Source organism: Athene noctua, chromosome 5 (assembly GCF_965140245.1).
Source record: "Athene noctua chromosome 5, bAthNoc1.hap1.1, whole genome shotgun sequence".
Classification (NCBI taxonomy): Eukaryota; Metazoa; Chordata; class Aves; order Strigiformes; family Strigidae; genus Athene; species Athene noctua.
The window spans coordinates 18733490-18754171 of record NC_134041.1 but is presented as its reverse complement, the minus strand read 5'-3'; the positions used below and the strand labels follow the sequence as shown (position 1 = coordinate 18754171).

At 42.1% G+C, this 20682-nt stretch overlaps 1 protein-coding gene across 1 annotated transcript in view; it reads left to right on the top strand.

Moving 5' to 3' along the window:
- The first annotated feature begins 15636 nt into the window (after positions 1–15636).
- The window catches only part of ZNF644 (zinc finger protein 644), an 81454-nt gene continuing 76408 nt past the window's right edge, over positions 15637–20682 (top strand). The window contains exon 1 of the mRNA XM_074906549.1: positions 15637–15722. The gene's annotated coding sequence lies outside the window, so the exon portion shown is untranslated. The remainder of the gene's footprint in view (positions 15723–20682) is intronic.

Sequence of the window (20682 nt, the reverse complement as noted above, 5' to 3'; positions counted from 1 at the left end):
AACATATAAACAAAATACACTGTAAGTGCTGAGGGAAAAAAAAGTCATTTTTACAGAGTGAAGTCTTCAAATTCAATTAAGAGAACTTCATTTCTGTTGTATACCTATTTACCAATAGCTGGATTGCTGCATAGAGTAGATAATAACAAAACTGATGCCTAATTTATGAAATTCTAGGTTTATTATCTGATTTTGATATATACTTAAATATTTGTTTGTTGACCTTGCTGTTCTCAGGATTACAAAGAAAAATATAGGAATGTGTCAAAGAACAGTTCTCAAACTGAGGATGCTTTTATAGATAAAGTAAAAATCACATAAGGAAAAGTAAGCTGTTTATTACATGCCCTGCTCACAAGTACTCTTTAAATGTATGAAAGACTCTTTTCTCAGAAATTTCTTAATGCCTTTTTGTTTTGTCTTTCTGTTTCTCTAATGCTGAATAACACTGATTTTGTAAAATAATTAGATTTATGTAGAAGTAATAGAATGGTAAATTATTCTAGACTATATTTCTTTTGACAGTGCTATCAACTTTTATTAATAAAAAAATGCAACTTCCTTCAAGCAAACATGTTTCCAGACTCTCAAAAAAACAGCTGTAAAGTATCTATAAAGAGTATTTGAAAGTTGTGTTTGGCTGTTTTGACATCCAAAGTCATAAAATGGACATTTATGCATCCTAGATTCAGACAACCAAACATTGGTTTTGGGTATCTTCTTGTAGCTCTGGTGTTTGAACATTTGACCTTGAAAATTCAATAGTTAGAAAAATACGTGATACTGCCTAAAATCCAAGAGAATGTTAATTATTCAAAATGTGTGGAATTAAAATGTTAAAATCACATATGGAACCTTAGCTGTCTGTTCTTGCAAACTTGTTTGTGGTGCATCTAAATGCAACCATGTTTTGCTGCACTTCCTGGTTGTATTTTTCTCAGCTAATAACATTTTACTTGACTCCACTGTTTCCTTGCTCTTCTGACTTACTTTCTGATATAACTCTTTCCCCATATGGCCTAGCACAAGCAGCCTCAACACGCACGACTCAATGTGTTTTTGACCATGCAAAATCTAGCAGGCCCAAGCTTGTAACTCACTTGGCTATTCCTCAGATATTTCATTGCATTTGGAAGTCAGTAGCATGTGACATCTCTTTTTGTCTCTTTTTTTTTTTTTTTAATTAATCTTCTAAATGGGTGTAACTCAGAATTACTATACTACTGCTATGTTTAGCCCAGCAGTCCTAGTCATGTACATCCGGGTCACCTCCCAGTTCTGTGTCAGGGTGAGATTTAAGAATGCAGAGTGCCAAATGTAATTTTAGATGCCCCAGAGAATCTTCCCTCGGCTCCATCTACCATGCTAGAAGAGCATGGGTCTCCCACATAGAGATGTTCCAGGTGTTCTAGGGGATGTAAAATGGTACTTGGTGCCAGTGTTTAAGCACCTGATTTTCTCCTTGCTGCTTGAAATACGTACATTTTTTTTTCCAATTTATAGATCATAGTTGCATAGCATACCTTAATTGCATTTGTATCCTTCCTTTTCCTAGAGTTTTAGCTTGCAACAACTAATTGAGCTGTTCCTCATTTTCTTCAAGTTTGACAAAAGCTTTTACACAGCAACACAAAGCTGAGCTTCAAACATGGGAAGTGGGAGAGAAAGGAAACAGTTAGTATAATCTTGTGATTATATAATTTTTATAATTTATATAATCCTGTGATTATACAACTTGCAAGTTTCTAAAACCTCTCATCCGCTGGTTGCTCAGGCCTCACCTGCAAACTGGGGATGCTTCTGATGGCAGGGTCTGCGCTTTTCCCTGCCAGTCTGCATGAAGCTCCTTCTAAAGGTCCTGAACTGTGAGGTGGCAAATGTAGTGGAAGCTGATTGTGCTTAGGTCTTCATAAAAATGAATAAGGTAAGCTTCGGTTTATTTCTCTAAAAATACGAAAGAAATGTAATAGTAAAAAAGTACTAAAGTATCTTTTTTGAGTATGTTTTTTGGTCCCGTTTCTACACTGAAGGTGTATTTCCCTTTTTCTGTGAAATATTTTGGTAGTTTATACAATGTCTAGAAAGTAATTGACATTATTGCTGGGTTTGCTTCATTTTTTTTGCATAGGCTAAAAATAACCACTTGGGTTTAGTTAGTTTATAGGAATAGGTTTATATTTAGACTATTACTTCAAAGAAAATTATCCTTCCAGGTAGGTATTTTATTTTCCTCCTTATTTTTCCCAGTGCAGGAGTTCAGTAGTTATTATTGAGTTTCTTCAAGATTCAGGCTGATTAATTTTCTCATATTGTATTCAAATTTCTTCCTTTTGATTTTTAAAAGGTTTTAATTTCCAATTGATCCATAGTCAGAACACATGATAACAAATGCATTTCAGTACTTTCAAGACTAATCAGAGTACTTTGCAGACAGTTTATAAGATTGTTTCCTGTCTCTGTTTTTCACAAGAAATCAGCATCCTATATCATCCTTGGAAAATTAGAAAATCGTGCTATTGCTGCTGGCAGTATTTCACAGATTTCAGAACATAAATCTTTCAATACTGCAACGTCTTTACAGTAATATTGAATGTCTGGTGCAAACCCATTTTTTTAGATATAAGGGCTTTATTTGACATTGTTCTTTTGCTTCATTATTCATATTAGCTCTATGACTCTTTAAAGTCTAAATCACTTTCAGAAAACTAATTTGGAAGTACTTATATGCTGAAGCGTTCTCTGTCTCAGGAGAAGGAATGACTCTTCATATGGTAGCATTTGTTATTGTTCCATTTTTCAAATCATAATAATTTAAAGATCAAAAGTGATAACCATAGTAGGTCTCTATGGCAATAATTAATTGCATATACACAGTGACTATACCTCAAAATAAATACAGGCAGAAAGACCAAATTGACTGCAGAATTAGAAAACCCCAGTCAAATCTGAATCATTTTTCTTAAATTAAACTTCCAAACTAAGATAACTCACAATTACTATACTACTGCTTTGTTTAGCCCAGCAGAATGCCGAGTTTATCTCCTGCCCATCACCACTGCCCAATTTCTATGGAAATCGGATGGCTCCCAGGCAGGAACAGTGGTGATTCTCCACAGATGCTTTATATGAATGGCCAGGGCACCAAAATCCCAGGACGTGCCCCAAATGGTTAAGTATAGACATAGCTATGAAGAGCTGTAATTTTAGTCATTTAACTGAATCACCTCAAGTGATAAACCTAGTTTACCTGGACTCCCTGTGTAGTCACTAGAAAAAGGCAGACACCATCAGAAGATGATTTAGATTGTAAGTGGGCTGAATTGCTCTCTGGTGGAAGTCACCAAATTACCTATGATGAAAGTAACCACATAGAGTTAGTATGGAGAAGCTAGCATGCTGTAAATTCACAGCAAGACTCACTGAATATTGCCTTTCTTGTGCACGTGAGACACCTGAGTTCTTTTATCCACATAAGGATCCAACTTTTCTGCGTTCTCAATTGTCTTATTTCTGTACAGCAAAAGATGGCTGTGCTCCACTAATGTTGCTGCATGCTCCTTTCAGGTGCTGCCCAGATGATAAAACAGACTAAATTCAACAGGGTAACATCAGACCATCTCACTAAGCTACTACCAATAGATAAAATACAGACTAAAATACATAAAACCATCATTAAACTCTAAAAGGATCCTTGTTTTTAATTCTGTGTGGAGTTGTAACATTAAATGAGTGGCTTGAGTTTGAATCAGTGGGATTGTGTAAGTAATTCTTTGGGGATACAGAAGAATGCCACAGACTTTAGTCTGGGGATGATTCAATAAAATTTACATTATAAAAATACTATTTCCCATAATGGAATAGTGAAAGAAAATTCAATGTGACAAGAAGTCAGATTTTACTATCTTACTTGTCTGATTCTCCCTAATAAAATACATGCTCATACCTGCTTTTAATTTAACTTCAACTTCCTTATATGTTTCCTTGTCCTATCACATATATTGGCTTCAAAATATAAACTGAGGTCAACCGTATCTGTGCCTGAAGAAAATGCAATATGCACTCAGAAACCATGCTCTTCAAAAATTGTTAGCAGAAAAATAAGTATAGTGTTTAAACATGTTGCCAGACACATTTGTGTATAAGGTACGTTTATAGCATATAGGATACTGTAAATGTATTGTGACATCATTTTAATTGTATGCAGTGTGGCTCGTGGTCATTTTAATTATGTAAACTTTATTGAAGTATTAAAGGACTAACAGGTTAAACATTACAGTATTGTTAAAATAGTAATGGCCGTTGTGACAAGTCAGACTCTGGTTATTTGAGTGTATTTTTACCTAGACATACCTTCACAGAATAGTTCCATGAGGAATAAAAGTTGGTGCTCTTAAAGGCAGTCAGCATAATGATAAAGAGTGAACAGAAGTTATGTATGGAACCAATATACACCTGAAAAATAGTTAAAATCAGTCATTTTGTAGAGCACAAACAATACCTCTCTAAGGCATCGTTATAACAGAATCAGTGGCATCTTTTCTAAAAAAAAGTGTATTGCATTACCTCTTTGTCACCACTTCTGCTTTTTATATAGAAGCAAGAGAGCAGTACCATATCAATTGTTTTACTGACAGAATCTTTAAATTATATCCATGAAATAAGATCCATAAATGCCTATGTCTTTTCTATCTCCTTTGCTTAACAATGAAATAGAAAAGGAGACACTAGTCAGGGTAAAACTGACTTCCTGCAGAGGACTAACAACACAGTGAATTTATCAAAGGTTTACATGAGAATAAACTGAGGCACATACTGTGTGCTGATAGTGCACAGTGATGAAGTCCAGCTTGACTGAAAAATATCAGATAGAAAAAGAGCAGTGGTTCATTGGCTGCCACTGTTCAGCTGAGATAAGGGCCATCCCAGTTGAACCGTTTCTGTATTCATTCTTTAAACCTGTATGAGATAACTGTATCTGTCCAAGCCCTTGCTTTTCTCCCAGTGTTGTAATTCTTGGTCTCCATGTGTTGTACTCTTGATAGGTGTTTTGGATGGAGTGAGCTGGCATAAGGACTACATCTTTCTAAGAGATAGGGGCCTTTGGGGCCCTTTTGTCTCTGTCCTGTTTTTGGCTGGGATAACGTTAATTTTCTTCCTAGTAGCTGGTATAGTACTGTGTTTTGCATTTAGTGTGAGAATAACTGAGATAACACACTGACGTTTTAGTTGTTGCTGAGCAGTGCTTACACTAAGTCACGGACTTTTCAGCTTCCCATACTGACCTGCCAGCAAGGAGGGTGGGGGACACAGCCAGGACAGTTGACCCCAAAAAGATATTCCATACCATATGACATCGTGCTGAACAAAAAACTGGGGGGAGTTGGCCAGGGAGTGGTGGCCCACTGCTCAGGGACTGGCTGGGCATCAGCCAGTGGCTGGTGAGCAGTTACTTTGTGTATCACTTGTTTTATATATTCTATTATTATTATTTTCCCTTCTTTTTCTGCCCTCTTAAATGGTCTTTATCTCAACCCATGCCTTTTACCTTTTTTCTTATTCACTCCCCCATCCCACTGTGGGGGAGTGAGCAAATGGCTGTGTGGAGTTTAGCTGCCTGCCAGGGTAAACCACAACAGTCTCCCATCTTTCTCTTGGTGGTGCTGATCACTATTGCACTTCCATGTGGTTGTGAAGCAACTGGAAAAGCTGTGCTGCTGTTAACTTGCAGTTCTGCACTGCATGTCCTGTTCTTAATAACAGGTGCCAATCCAGACAGGTTATACAAGTTTGTGAGAGTTGTTTCCCTGTTCATTTTAGTACGCTACCTACCACACTAGAACACTACACTTTCATTCTGGTCTTGTGGGATGATGTGCTTCAAGTGTTCCTGGGTCTGTCTTCCTGTGGTTTTTAAATGGATTTTGTCTATGTGTGAGGACTTGAGGGGCACACTTGGATGGGTTTGCAGAAATGCAGGAGATGACACTGGGTGGATGTCCTTTGTATAAAGAAGGTATATGTTCTTTCAAACATAGTAAAAGTGTCTGCATACAATAGCAAGGAATTTCTTCTTGTATTTAACATGTACTATGTGGAGCTAGCATGCAATGATGATACAGACTGTCCTTTTGATTAATGCTACATGGCAATTTCTACATTTTTAGATAGCTGAGCATAGGGAAAAATGCAAAGCATTTTGTTTTGAAGGCTGTAAGAGTATTTTGTTTATATAAATAAAACAATGTTTCTTTTGCAACTGTGAAACTTCCTATTAATGGATGCATATAACTTTCAAAACAAAAAGATGCTTGTAACTGTAAATGGCTATGATATAGTTGCTGCTCCCCCACCCATTTAGAGGCAAAACCTATTTATGAGGCTTTATTAAGTGCAAATAATTCCCATGGCTTCAGCACAGAAGAAACAGCTGCAGAATATAGTCTGATTTGCATATAAATGACATGATTTCTGTTCAGAAAAGGATATTGAAAAATATGTATTTCTACAGTGAAAACCTGATAGTCACACATATTAAGGTTAGCTTGTGTAACTTTTTTTTTAAGCTGCTGCATGTTGATACCTGATCCCACTTCCAGATAGATTCAGGCTCTATCAGTTGTGCCCACTATGAAATTGGGAATTTTTTCTTTTGAGCTAATTAAGTTATAATTTGTAGAAATAGATTCCAAAACATTTATCCCAACAGAATATTTATCAATACAAGTGGACAACTCCAAACTTGGCACTTTTCCAAATCTTCAGCAATGTGAATTTGTGATGAGAGGGAATTCGTGTTGTTTGGGTAAGACAGAAAAAGTCCTGCTAATTTGCTCTAGTTGTGTTAATAAATGGTAGGATGTAATTAAAACAGATACAGGGATATTACTTTTACTGTCCCAAATAGTTTCTGCAGGTTATCTTTTTGTATTAAAGGTAAGTTCATGCTTCTAAAATTTCTGCCTGACATAGGCTACCACTGACAACTGAGATGCTTGGCCAAAACAGAAAACAAGTGCTTCAAAGCTAAAGCTATATATGCCATTTTACCCCAGTAGTTCCAGCTCACTGCACAAATTCTTTAAAATATGGTATTTTTTCAGTAGAAGTATTAACTGTAGATAATTTTAATAATGAACTGTCTTCAGTGTAGTAATCTAATTGCTGAACTCAGATATTACACTGTTCAGCATATATACTCATACAGGCACCAGCAAAACCAAGCTCCATAGAACAGATCCCTACCACTCCCAGATAAGCTGGCAGAGTTCCCCCAGATTCTTGAGGAATTCACTTGGGAAGTCAGCTAGTGTGAGAGAAAACAAATCCAGGGTTCCATTCAACAAGCCACTTCCCTCCCTGAAAGGCTGTGACTTTGCAGTGGAAGGTTCATTTACTGACAGGCTCCTGCTGCTTCTCAGATATATCCTAATGTAAAAGAAAGATGCTGCAGAACAAGGCAGTAAAGGGTTTGGAAGAGATCCTCCAAACCTTGGTTCTCAAATCCCTGCTTGGCAAAGGCCTTATTGAGCTGAATGCTATTGCCAGAAGCAATAGATTGTCTACTCAGAGATTGACTGGCCACAGTGAATTGTCATTAGTCTGAATGCCTCTTGGAGAAGCTTGATACTGTTTAGTAAAGAAAAAGTGAAAGTAGTGCTGTCTAGAAACTGTGCAGGTCAGAACTTCCTTTTCAGCAATTTCAGTTTATAAAGGATATTAATTTATCTGAATGAAAATGGGGCAGTAGAGTTTATTACTAGAATTCTGATTTTTTTGGTTTGTTTTTCTGGTTGTGGTGTAATATTTTAGCTGTTGTAGCCCAGACTTACTATGTTACTGGGTGCAGGAAATAAACTTCCCAGGGCTCCATTCTTGTGTCTTACATGTTATGCCTAGAGGAGGTTTGTCTGCCTAGCTGGAAATTTCTACTCAAAGAATAGTCACCCAGCAGCTTGGATCATTAACATTTTCAGTATCTCGGTATTACAAAGATTTTAGGTTCTGAGGTCAGTTGGGTGGTTTCTAAAAACTGTACTACTAGATGTAAAAGGAGCATTCACCAAAGCATCAACACATTATTAAATAATTTTATTTCAAAAATATGGCACTAGAAGTGATTAATAAAGTGTGGGCCATGAAATAGGTCTGCTTACCTCGTGGTATATCACAGACGCATTTCAGAGACTGGAGGTCTGCTTAGTGAGGAAAATAACCTGTGTTAGGAAGATAAGACGTACAAGTGGGTCTCCCTCCCTTCCTCTCTCTTGGGTGTGATTGTCTCAGACAACCATATTAGCAGAAGCTTAGATGCATTCTTAGCCTCTGGAACAGATTTACCGAAGTGACAGTGCATACTGAGGATGACAGTAATAAAATGGGCAGTGTATTCTGGAAGAAAATAAAGTTGGCAGCTTGGAATGCTGGAAAACAGCTTCAGATAAGCATGTGGTTCAATAGAAATTAGTCTCTGTCCATAGACTTTATAGCAGCCCATCAGAACTGCTCTTTCAGTTCAAGCAGTTAATAATATCTCAGCACTGTAGCTTAAGGGATACAATTTTCAAAATTATTGTAGTGTGGGACCAATAAATTTCAGCACAAAGAAGGCAGTATTCCATATAATTTATTTTAGATTTCCATCTAGGGTATGTTCTGACACTCCACATGAAAGTCAAATTGACCATGTAAAATGGTTTTCAGGTGATAAGTTGACCCCTGGGGTTTTAGTAAAATAATAGATTCAGAATTCTATCTGACTCTCCAATCTATAAAAGCTAGTTATCAGCTGTTTGAAGGATTTGATAAGAAGGGGAAAAAAAAAAAAGCACGCTTTTGTATAGTGACATTTTTCTCATTAATGGGGACAATGTTAGAATCACAAACTCCTTCTGGATTTGGTAGTAAATACTCTGCTGACGTGTTTTGGGAGGTGGTTGTTCTGTGTGAGGAGTGCATATGTCTAATCCTCTGTGATATGCATATGGAACAAGGAATATTTCTAATAGTACAGCCCTTGAAAAGAAGGGCATTTACTGTGCCACCATCTGGCCATCATTTTTAAATGCATTCTATCACCAGAGCTTACCTCTGAAGAAGCCTTGCTGGAGAATGACTGTCTTATGGTGCCTAGAGAAACACTAGAAGAGTAACAACATAAATTTCAGCATTCTTCAGTATTTAAATGTAGTGCAAAACAAAGGTAACCTGAAAAGAAACAAGATACTACTTTCAGTTCTTGTCTGAACACTCTTAGAGGACGTGCTGTAAATTTTTTTCTAGTTTTGTTGTTTTATTTAATTGTATTTTCTTGAGAATACTTACAGGTAGTTCCTAGTGTACTGTGTGGCTTCACTGTCAGTTTAAGGAGATCCAAAGTTGGGTAGAGGCTTTGTTGCATTTTGTTTTAGTAGATGGATGTATCTGCATGTATATGTGTATGAAATGCAGCACTAGTAAGTAATGGGGGAAAGGTGACAGTAAGACAGGACTAGCCATAGTGACAGTAGAAGCCTGCCTAATAAATGCTAGAAGCATGTTTATGTTTAGTGCAGTTGAGTGTCCCTTTGAATTTTCAGCAAAGAAAATACCTCCTGCTTTTTAAAAACAACTGTGCTCAAGAAAACTTGACTTTTTATGGTCTGTGTAAACAAAAAGGATTATCTCAAAAACCCAAGTCTCTCTTCAGTTGTTGATCATGTTAACCACTGACCTGCGTATTTTCCTGCTTGTGTCTGTGATGAACATTTAATTCACTGCAGAAGTACTGCCTGTTGTACTCTGCTGGGACTTGTGTGGGGCATGAAGAAGGCTGCAAGGAGGGCACTTGTTAGCCTCTTGCATTCTGGGTTACTGGGGGAAGAGGCAGATGTCTCCTCCACTGAGAGGAACTGAGCAGTGCTCAGGGGTGGGGACAGCTGGTACTCCCAAGTGGGGTGGAGAAAGGAAATGTTAACCAAGATCTTGTAGGCAGTGTCCTGGAGGTGCTGGGATTTTGCTTGCGAGACAAAGCCAAGCTTTTAGAAGTGACAGGAGAAAGGCAAGTTCCCTAGAGCAGGCTGAGGGATGTCTGTGATGTTCTGTGAACCATTTGGAAATTTTCAGATTGAAAGTAGGCCTGGAAAGAAAGATTTATCCTGCAGTGACACAATGGGGAGACTAATTTTCAAGCTTCTCTATTTAATCAACCTCTCCAACAAATCAGACTTCTCATGATTTAAAGAATAATTCTGTCCTGCCATTCTAATAACATCTGCTCTTAGAAATCTGGATTCTGTGAGTGTGCTTATCAAAAGGAAAAGCTTCTACCTAAAGACGATTGTTAATTTCTAGTCCCTGGGAACAGGATCAAAAAGAACAAACCTCTCTTAAACCTTGCCTTTTACTGGTGTTGCTTGGCTGGGTTTAGCTTTACAGAGTGAATTGGGTGCTGGTCCTGCAAGTAGGTAAATTACAGGCCTGTTCACCGATTTGAGTGAACAGCTGCTCACCCAAGTGTATATGAGCTCTACTGAGGTTGTCTGGAGTGTGCTCAAAATCAAAGTGTCTGTCACGTTCTTTAAAGTGCTTTTCTTCTGGAAGAGCAGAGCTCAGGACCAGAAGAGTTTATAAGTAAATCTGATTTACGCGATTGACTAGATTTAATCTGCATTAACACTTTCCAAAGTAGCTGTATATTCTCCTTTGGGTTGTTTGTCACTCTGAGGCCGATTTTGAAAATGTATCATCCAGTTTCAAGGTTTCAAGTGTTAGCACTGAAACATTTACCTATCCACTGAGGTAATTATCAAAACGTTTGTATTTGTGGCCCCAGATAATTGTAGGCCACACCTCTTGCTTTAAGCCCTGTGAGAAACTGTTTCCTTCCCTGGCTTGAGACGATTCACAGGAAGAAGTACTGTACTTTATCCGTATTCCTCCATACCCTTTATATGTTCTGGAAGTGCCAGGCTGATACACTCTCAGGTGCTGTAGCTGTGTTAAGTGTTCACTGAAAAACCTGTGACTGCAGCCATAGGTAGAGCTGCTGTGGGACATGGAAACATGATACAGGCCTGCAAGGAGAGTCCCAGGGGTCTGGATAAACGAAAGCCCAGAGAGCAGCCATGTGTCCAACATCAGCCTCCTCAGAGCAGCATGCCCCTAGGCAAATAAAACAATCCATTCACCCAACAGAGTACGCTTACTAAGGAAGCCTGAGTAAAAAAGTCCCTCCCATAACTTTTAACGTGGGAGTGGGGCATCTGGCTTAAGACTTCTAATTCAGTTCATCTCGTAATAAAAAAAAAGGAGGAAAAAATACTGGACAAAGTATTGCCTCCTTCAGAGGCACAGCTTTAGGAACCATCTGTTGCTTACATGAAGCACTGAGGCTTCTGGAGCAATGTAGGCATGTTAGGTTAGGGACATACCTCACCTTCATTGCCTGTATTTTGCCCTGTCCATAGGACACGCTTTATGCGGATGCCATGTTTTCTACTGGTAGAGAAGGTTGTGCTGACTGACAGACATTTCTGGAGGTTAGTATGACTGGAAGGTGGTTGTGAAGACATTGGGAACTTAACCAGTAATGAAAGCACTAATTCTGTGCTAAGCATGTTCTGGCAGAAAAGCTTGTCGATGCTGCTGACTGCTGAGCTCCACTGCTGCCCTGTGCCACCCAGCTGTTGTGCCAGTCCAGTTGTTCCATGGGGTTGTTATGTGAAATTAGTTAAAACAAATGTGTGAGTAATCTCCACCACCCCACCCCACCCCCCGCCTGCGTTTTGAGAAGCTTGGCTCTTGGCAGTGCTGTTATTGCTAGGAAGTAAGTGCATGCATGCAAACAGAAAAGCACACTAAAATGTTACCTTCCAGTTATATTTCACTCATCTTTAAATTGGAAAATAGCATTTGTTTCATGTATATGACAAATGAACTACATAACATTAATAAAATAGATCCTAAATCCTGCATTGAATTGCCATTGGCAGCTACTAATGTATCTTCAATTGTACTTTTTATTTGTAGCTTAGTAATAACTCATCAACATGTAGCTGGTTCTCCGTATTAGCTTTGGATGAGGTTGAAAGTGCTTGGGATGCCCCAAGGTTTAATCCCAGCTTCACAGCCTTCCACATTGCCTTGCTGGGTTTTGTATCTGGTGAAAGAGCTGAAAAAACAACAGCATGAAATTTACATTTCCAGTTGCTATCCGGATGGAATGGGAGATGGGCTCTTTGCGACCAAGTGGAATCGGTAATGTAATTTCAAGTACTGGCTAACATCTGTAAACATGTGTGTCTTCCCACAGACTCTGACAAGAGATTTGAGAACGTATTTCTTTAAAAAGGGCATTGAGGAATACACCCCGCAGCATGCACCGCGCGTTAAGTGGTTTAGTATGTCTTTCGCATAGGCCTCACATTGGGCATTTCCCCCTTCTTAACGACGCTCACAATCGCCGGCCCGAGGCAAGCTGAGGAATCGCCCACCTGCCTTGCAAAAGCTGTACGCGAAACGAACCATCTTTCATGGCGGCGCCGCGCCGGCGCCTCCCCGCACACAGGCGGGAGCTCCCGGGCGCTGCGGGGCAGAGGGCTGCCAGCCAGCCGCTCCCTGCGCTCGGGTCCCGCGCCCCGGCGCCGGCCTCGCTGCGGGGCGCCGGGGTCACGCCCCGGGGCTCGTTACCCGCCGCCTTGGGCGGGCCGGCCCGCCCCGCGGTGCGCGGCGCAGGCGGCGGGCTGGGCCTGGCGCGGGCCGCTGGGCTGCGGGGGGCGCTGGCGCCGCGCCCCGTTTCCTTGCGCCCCCCTTTTTCGCGGCCGTCGCCATGGAGACGGGCGGGTCCTCCCCGGCGCTCGGCGGGCGGGGCCCGCCGCGGCAGCCATCTTCCCCGCCGCCTGCCCCGGCCCGGCTGTTGGGCTAAGTTAGCCAGTGGCCCTGGCCTGTTACCGTGCCCTGCACCTTGGTGTTAGTAGCACCGGGTGCAAGGTGAGTTTGAGGTATTGAAAGCTTATGTTGTAACCGAACCATGGTGTATTTCGCGGTGTTTATCCAAAAACCTCTCGAGTCGCCGCGGTATGAGGCGGCAGAGCTGTCGGTGGGAAGCGGTGCCGCCGGCGACCCTAGGGCAGCCACGGCTGCCTCCCCAGGCCGCTGAGGGACCTGCTGGCTGGGCACGCAGTTGGCTTAGGTAGGTTTTTCTGGACCTGAAAGAGGTTGCCCTAAATACTGAACGCTTAAAAAAATGCAATTTAAAAGCGAAGGTGCCGACTATACTATAGCACTGGCAAGAATTGTAATTTTAAATGGGAAAAAGCCTAAGTAACAAGATGGCTGCTTCACTGTGGGCTTGAAATGTGTTTTAACAACACGGATTAAATCATTAAACAAGGGACTGACATGCTGCAGGGGAAACGTTAACATACCATCCTCTCAGAATTTTTCCAGATGAGGGAGTCGTGTGACCCACCCCAGAGCTGGAATTCCCTGACGACTGTTTCGCTTTGTCATTCTTGTCGATCGGGTGCAAACTGAGCTAGCCAGGAGGGGAGGGCCACCATTTTGTCACCTCCTTTTCCAGCTGCTGCATTACACTAGCTGCCGCTGCAGACACATTGGTGCGCGTTTCCTCTCTGTGCAGAGCCCATCTGGGGGTCTGCCTGCCCCCAGCCAGCCGATCATCCTTGTTCAAGTGGGAAAAAAAAAAAAAAAGAGGAAAAGTGCGTTTTCTTTAATGCAGAAATAAGGGATTTTTTTTTTTTTTGGTCTCAGAATTTATTATCTCCTGAAAAGGAAACTGCATGCCCAAAGCAGCTGTTGGGCTGACCTCCCTTCTCTGCATGTGTGGCCCCAGTCGCATGCCAGTGGGGGGTCTGTCCTGACCTTGCTGGTTTGGCTCTGCAGCTGGGGGACGAGTGGCGGGTGGTGACTCTCGGCCTGAGGAAGGCTTGGGTGCTCCTGCACACAGACCCTTCTCAGCACGTGGACTGGCGCCTAGCTTCACATTCCCTCTCAGAGTTCATAAGATGTTAACTTTCAAAAGCGAGGTCCCCCTTGTGTATTTATGTCAGTGATTTTGAGTTTTAAACCATTCATGCATGAAAAATGACTGTAGGAACTGTATACTCGCATGTGTGAATAATGACTACATGGGAACACAGATTACAGCAGTTTTGCAGAGAGAGTGCTGCAGTTTACATGCTCTCTTTGGGAACGTTATGAAATGTTTTTAAATGCTGGTGCATGGTAATGCATTGATTTCAATCAGTCTTCTTTTTTGTCCCTTTTGGATTTGTTCAACTTAACAGTGTGCCTCATGTTTGCTCTAAGATATGCTAGGCAAATTAGGCAAATTAAAAAATGCATGCAAAAATATGGCAATATGCACATGTATCAGGTTTGTTATTTATTAATAAACAGCAATTTCCATACGGTAGCCTACTTTTTTTTACTTTGGCTCAACTGATAGTTTATGCCAATTACATGTAGTTTAACAGCTTTCAAATCTGGTTTTGCTTTTCTTATGCATAAAGACATGGATTCTGTTTCAGGTTTTAATTAAACTCTACACTGACTTTAAAGATTCTATTGTCCTTTTCATTTAAATAGGATTTTTGTTAGATCTTTAACAAGACCTCAGTGGGGTAATAAATCTAAGCAATTGTCCTTATTAGGAGTAGATTATCCTCAAGAGATGGAAAGTCACAGAAGTAACTACAACCATTTGTAGAGACTGAACTAAAGCTTTTTCTTCCTAAACATTAAACAGACTTGCGAATGACTTGCTTGGGTGCTCAAATTAAATTAAATGATATTTTGTTTATTTTTCACATTTTCAGTGTAGGCTATTTGCATTTACTTAAACTTTGAGTTTCATTGAGCAAAATTCACTCCTGGGTAAGGATCCTTACTTTCATTACACAAGCTGTAAATTAAACTTGGTATATCCTGCAATTTCTTTTGTTAGTAACCCTTGCAACACTTGTAATGTATAGGACCCACAGACCTAGTGAGCATGTTCTTAATTCACTGTATTTGTCGGAGGATGAGTCCTGGCTGAAGAATTAGTCTTGCATTTGTCCCACGTCCCTGCCAAGTAGAACAAGTGCAGAGTATGTAGCTGCGTGCAGCTTGTCCAAAGATCTCTTCAGATGCTGGACTAGAAACCCAAGTTCTTAGACAAAACTTGCCACAAAACCAACAGTTCTGCCCATGTTTGGCCTTCACCTGTCTATATACCACTAGGAGGGGTATGGGGATTTTACTCCAGTCATTCATTTTGTTTCAGCTGTTTGCTTTATTTGAGGGTGTTCTCCAGTCTGTAGGTGCTCCAGCCCTGTTTTGTTCCCGGTTTTAATCGCAGGTTAGCTTCTGATGGCCTCCTTCACACACACAGTCAAACCCCGAGTTTCTGCCGCGTGTTTAATTCCCAAATTTGTTATACACCCTGGAGTGCGGCTTTTTTTTAAGCATCCGGCTATTAGGACGCCCCATTTCGGGGTGCCAGGTTCGAGACGCGCATTTCTAGGCCCCGGCTGTAGGCAGAAAGCAAGAGGCGAGGGCGCCGCTGGCCGGGCCGGGCCGCGCCGCGGGGCTGCCCTCTGCGGAGCGCGCCGCAGGAAGCCGGCCCGCGCACACGTGACCGCCCGCCTCCGCCTCCCCCGGGAAGGAGCCCACAGCCCCGCTCAGCAGATGAGGACCAGCCCTCCTCGGTTGCTGCAGCTGCCCCAGCTCTCAGCCACCAGGTATTTAATGTCTTGGAGCTCTCCTGTCCCTGTCCTGCAAGCCGGCGTCTCTGTAGAGCCGAGTACTGTCAGCCTCCAGCTTGCTGCTGCCCCCCACATGGTACTCTGCTGTGTTGCTCTATTGAGGGACTTCACCTCGACCCTTCTTGTCTTCTAAGTGACACTGTAGTGATACTTCGGGGTAGAACAAATTAGAGTAAGGCAACATAGCTCATAGTATTTATGAGCTATGCTGCTCTAATACTAATTTCTGATTAGACATTTGCTGCTATTGTAGGCAAAATTGCAGATTTTGAGCCTTCATCTCCTGCTTTCCGTATCACTCAAATGGCAAATATTTTGGCATGGTAAGTTACAGAGGGAGGTGGAAAATCTGGTGCAAAGTGAGATGATGTAGTTCTTCAGCATCATGGCTTCCCTGTGCCCTGGTAGGAAACTCAGAAAAATAGAAGGTGCTTGCAGCAGATAAATCACCTGGTTTGCTGCTCTGCTTTTGGCTAAAGCTGAGGGAAAGCGGAGGGAGAAGATGTGCAGCCTGGCTTTTAGACTCGGATTGCAACTCTTCTCCCAATGCAGTGCACATTCAGAGTGACAAACCTAGGCTGAGTTGTTCTACTGATGTAATGTGACTCAGTGCATAGATTATGACTAAGAGTCCTCAGCCTTTGGGACGGATTCTGGGGGAATTCAGAGAATTTCCATCCTGTATTGTGTGGCCATTAAAGCATTGGCTAGATCAGATCTATCTTGGACGTAATCCATAGGGCATAGTTTTGCTCCGGATTCACATGAGGATGTGAGACTTTCCCTCTTGTTTTCTCCAGTAGCAGGGCAAGGAGCTAACCTGTTCTTGGCTCTGCAGGGTGAGATTGAGAGCATCCAGCTCTGCATCTTGCCAAGAGTTAAGTCTCATCTCTTCCTCCTTCCCTCCAGCCCTGTTTCTGGGAATGTATAGTGTAGGCAAGTGCTGGGGATCTGTGCCTGCAATATGACAGTGATAACGTGTGTACAGGAAATGCAGGGCTAGCTAAGTGAGCTGCCATTGCTTGCTGATGTGTGTGATCTGACAAAAGATTCCTTCTTTGACTTGCACTCTGAAGGAATGTGTGTTGCTTTCCAATGCCAAGTATACACCACAGCATCAAATGTGGCTAGATGCTGTTTGCACATTGGCCATGCCGTGAGCAAGCAGCATTCTCTCCTGTTCACAGCAATCTCCCTGGAGGGGGAACAGGCTGCTCAGAAGGTCAGGAGGGGTACCTGTGCATCACAGGCGTGAAAAACTGCCCTCTTTCTGCCCCGAGGCACAAACCTGCTTTCACTCTGTGTAGCAGAGCAGAAAAGATGGGGTCCAACACTGGTAGGTATCCCTGAGTATCTGCAAGATGAAGGTGGCATGTAGGTGTAAGAAATCCGGTTTGCTTCTCAACATGAGTAGGTGAGGTTTGGGTGGGAAGGTAATGGGAATGCTAAGTGATTGCTGCTAACACTTACTAAGATGACAGCAAATCTTCTTTATATTAAATGTTCAACTTTTGAGACTAGATTGAATCTTACTTTATTAAAGAAGGTAGGAAACCTAGAAGTAGCTCTTTAATCTTCAACTGGAAAATACAATTTTGAAATCCATTATCTTAGGAATGTAATAATCAGGGTAATAACTGATGTTAAACCTACTTTGAATGTTATTTAAAGACTTCTTGGATGGAAACAAAAGTCAGGTCCACTTGGCCGTCTGCTTTGCTTATGCAGTTGCCCACATGAGGAGGAGAGGTTGATCAACATGTCTTTTCTGGCTGTATGATGGTTTGGGAACTATGGAAGGCTAAAAAGTCATTATGTAATTCATAAATACTGTCATTTGCTATTTGTCCCAACAAAAGGCTGTTGGAACTCTATCAGTGTTATTTTGTAAGTGCAGCTCTGCCCATCAGGACTTCACCATGATGGGTACCCAGCGTCCCAGATGTTCAGGAATCTTCAGCATTAGAGAGAAAAGATGTTAGTGTCTCCCCCACTACTGCTGAACTGTTACCTTGGCACATTTTTGATCTCCCTCCCAATCTGTGCCTGATCCCATGTATACACGTCCTGTCATTCCCCACACTGTAATACTCTCCTGTTTTTCCCAAATGTCACATTTCCTTTCCCCTTCCCCTGTTTTTCATCTCTCCATGCCCATTTGTATAATGCATCTGCTCTCTCTGTTGTTTGCAGCTTCTAATTTAATATCACTGGTGAATTTCTCAGTCTCTCTGCAGATCGTTAAAAAGAGGCTATGTGGGACTACTTGTAAAAGAAAACGCTGCATTCCCAAGATAGGTTACAGACTGGTGTGTATCAGTACTCTTTGTTTTGGAACTTTTAGCTCTGTTTAGTTCTTTAACAGATGCAAAATGATCTCATGATCTCTTGTTTGCTGCTTCAGTGTGAGAATACAAGGAACACAAATTCAAAAGTTGCAGGACTAGAAAGGACATGGGCAGCCCTAGGGAAAGGGCAGTTTGCCATGTAAGCAAAACAAAAAAACAAATTAACAAAATCCCAGCCCAGCCACAAAACCAGTCTGGCCCCAGCCTGTGGGCAGGTGAGGGAAGCCCTTTCCTTCTTCCTGCTCTTTGTACAGTGTGTTTCAACCCGCCATTGTGCTCAGTGGCTGGAGAGTTTGCAGCTAGTGGATGTGTGCCTGAAATACCACCACATAGTGAAAGGCTGAGCTGGCCCACCTGTCATGTAAGGTGAGAGGAGTTCTTGCTCTTTGTTGCCGTTTTGGTGCTGCTCCTGCGAGAAGCAGGGGTCACATGATCGCTTTAATCCAGCAAAAATCTCTGTGGTGGATGCTGCCAAAAGGAGCATTTGTGTGCTGTGGTGGGTGGCAGGGTTGGATGAGGGAACAAATCCAACTGCGAGCTATGGCGTTGCCTCATTGGGCCCAGCCTGAGTGCTGGTATTGACACAAGGGAGGGAGTTGCTGGGGCAGGAAGGGAAGACGGGCTCACACAGACTGAGCACTGTCCCTACGGGGTGAAATGCTGGGGTTTCAACCCCAAGCCCCAAATGAAGGTTAACATGTGGGTGATTCCCACAGCCCTTCACAAAGGGGGGTGAGTTTACCTTTAGGCTTCCCTCCAGGGTGCGGCCTTGCAGACAGAGCCCTTGGGTAAATGAGCCCCAGGTGTCTGCATTCAGTAAACAAGGGTCAGGTGTCCCACTGAGGGATAAAAGCTGGGACCCCTGCAGGGAGGGGCAGTGTCTGTCTGTGAGGTGGAGGCACTTTGCAGAGTTCCCTGTTGGGGAAGGACCTCCTGCCTCCCTGGGACTGGGCTCCAGTCAGGTCTGGCTTTTGTAAACGCGGGCTGTGTAGAGATTCAGTGTGTGGCTTCCTTGGCCTTATGTATTTGGCTTGTTGACTCAATTGTCTCCTGTCCCTTCTATGAGAGACTGCATGTCACCATTTATTCCATCCATTGTTGGTTGTGTGGTGTCATTGTTGGGGTCAGTGGGATTGATGTTGATTATGTATAGTCTGACTGACTTGTTTGTACCCCCAGCACTCACCCATGTACTGACCCTTTTGTATCAAATACAACTTGGTTATTGGTTCATCTTTATGTTGGCTGTGTCCTTTATGCTAGGCCTAATAACTGGCAAAACATGGGGTCAGTGGAGAGCGAGGCTATTGGTGCAAGGGTGTCTTCCCTGGTGCCTGGTTTTGGGATTTGGATGGTACTGCTGTGCCAGTGAGGACTGCATGTGTCAGGTGATGCCCAGGGTAAATCTGTGCCCAGGCATTAAAGCAGTGTTGGACTGACAGACCCATCCCTTCATTTTGCTTATTCTCCCTGCTGGAGTTTTTTTTGCTATGAAAGCTCTTGTTCTCAGCTCTCTGTTAGGCATGGGGAGATGATCTCCTAGGTTCACCTCTGACTGGGTTAAAGGATGGCCTTGGGTAGCAGCAGCATTTCTGAAAGGGCCCTGCAGGCTGCATCTCTTGGCACAGGCTCCCTGTGCCCTGGGTTCTCCTTGGCGGCAGTGCACCATTGCTCGGATGGTAGTTTTAACTCTTTGTTACCTAAAATTCAGACAGTGTCCAAGCAACGAAGTAGTAAATAAACCACTGGGCCCTTTGTACAGAGTCACATCCTTCATGTTGCCCCTGCTACTAGTGTTAATAATGTGTGCGACTCCCCAAGCACTGACTGGGAATTAGGGAGTGTAAAGTATGCCTCGGGGGACTGGTAGCAGCACTGAGTGTTTGAGGCTGGATAATACCCGCTGGTACTGTATGAACTTGCTCTCTGGTAACTGTAGATGATGTTTAGCTTCGGTCAACAGCAGGACTGTAAACCGAAACAAGTAGCTCAGTCCCGATTACTTTTACTAAAAGGGATGATGCAGAAGGGAATTGAATTAACAATTAATGTTGAAATGAGCTCAAAGCTTTTTACCAACCACTCGGAACTTTAAAATATCTGAGATTAACAAAAGAACCTATTTAAAATAATGGTAAACTGCCATCTGCTGGTAAAAAAGTAATGCACATAATGAACAAGCAGACTTTCGAAGTGATAAACAATTCTTTTGTATTTGATGTGCTACAGTCAAATATATACATGACATGGAAGCTGCATATATTTATTTTACTGGTTTTCATCTCCATTTGCATTTTCATATAGAATATGCTAAACAGATGCCTATAACATAACTAACTTTAACGACAAGCGCAGAAAACCAAAGACAATAAGAATAAAGAATGAGGACTAATAAAAGCAGATGAGCGATCAGGATGGTGACAGCCTCCAAATGTGTCCTATTTACATTGCTAATAATGAACCACAAGCACTTCCTCCTTTGATCCCCCCCCATAGACCATCCCGTATGACCAGAATTATAGCACTGAGAAACATTTCCTGGCTTCTTCAATTTGATTTTTGTGTGTGTGTGGCTCCTTAGTCAAGCT